Here is a 1,656-nt window from a genome sequence, read left to right as displayed (position 1 = left end):
CGTCCGGTCGGTCGGGGTCTATGACTGGTAAACCTTTTCTGTCTGGCTGACTGAGAATGTCCTCGACAGTGTACTGCGAGTAAGGAGCACTCAGAGGCACCATCAAATCGGGATGAATCTCGGCGGGCATCGGAGGAGCCATCGGAGGAGGCACATGAGGAGGCATCGTCGGAGGAGCCATCGGAGGAGGCAGAAGAGGAACCGATGGTGCACTAGAAGAAGGTGACCGAGAGACTCTCTGAGAAGGCTGAGTCTCGGGGACAGTCTCCGGACCCGAAGAACCGGGAACTGAAGAAGAACCAGGAGCTGAAGAAGACGACGGGTCTAAACGACTGCCAGACTCACCGAACATCTGTCTATAATGGAGAGTAAGTCTTTTCTTTCGAATCGTCTAAAAAAAAATTAAATTTTAAAATTAGCATCAACAGTAATTAACAAATTCTATAAATCTAGATAAATTCCCTACATTAACCACCTAATCAACACTAATTAACATAAAATTAGTAAACCTATCTAAATTTCCTACCCTAACCACCTAATCTACCCTAAACTAAACAAATTAGAGAGGAAATAGAGAGAGAACGTACCATAGCTACGAAAGAGAGAGGAAGTGGAGAGGAAATGGGAGAGCGCAGTTCGCGTTTTTATATAAGAAATTAGTAATCGTCATAATTTCCTCGTAAATTTACGAGGAACTAGCGAGGCCTGTGTTTTTCCTTACGAGGAATTAGCGAGGCCCGTGTTTCGTTTCCACGTACGTCCTCGTTGATTAACGAGGGATTAGCGAGACCCGCGTTTTCCTATTACGAGGTCTTTACGACGAATTGTGCTTACGTGGAATTAACGAGGAACTCGCGAGGCCCGTGTTGGGTTTCCTCGTAATGTCCTCATAATGTCCTCGTTCACTTACGAGGAATTAGCGAGACCCGCTTTTTTATTTACGAGGAAGGAGCCAAAGCTAATTGGTTATAAAACCTTTCAAAATTTCCTATAAATACACACCAGTTTGCTTCTCAAATCAAAGATAAACTCACCAATTTGCTTCTCAAATCAGTGATAATTACTCACCAGTTTGCTTCTCAAATTAGAAAGATTTAAAAAAAAGAAAGGGAGAAAGATACGGGAACACATGTGGGCAGAGACAAGGCTATACTTACGTAGGTCTCCCCTTGTTTCTTCCCTCCTATGATTCCGGTATCTTTCTTCTCTTTCTTTTTTTCTCTTCTTTTTTATTGGTCGTTCATTTACGAGGAAATAGAGAGGCCCGTTTTTTTTATTTACGAGGAAATAGCGAGACCCGCGTTTTACGGTTACGAGGTCTTTACGATGAATTGTGCTTACGTGGAATTACGAGTCCCGCATTTTTTTCGTCGTTATTTCCTCGTTAACTTACGAGGAAATTACGAGGATTATGTTTAAATCCCTAAAATCCGAAACCCCAAACCCCATCTTCCTTATCTTCTACTTCATATATTCCAAACATCAAACTCATCTTCCCTTTAACCTCAATCTATTCTTTCCATTCCAAACCCCAAATTCTAAAACCACAATTCCCTAACTTATAATCTCAATCTCTTATTTCAAATACAAACTCCCATTACCTTACACAAAGTCAAATTATATAAATAGTTTTTCATGATTAAATCCATCAAATCA

This window comes from Brassica oleracea, chromosome C9, assembly GCF_000695525.1.
Source record: "Brassica oleracea var. oleracea cultivar TO1000 chromosome C9, BOL, whole genome shotgun sequence".
Lineage (NCBI taxonomy): Eukaryota > Viridiplantae > Streptophyta > Magnoliopsida > Brassicales > Brassicaceae > Brassica > Brassica oleracea.
This window is presented reverse-complemented; position numbering follows the sequence as displayed.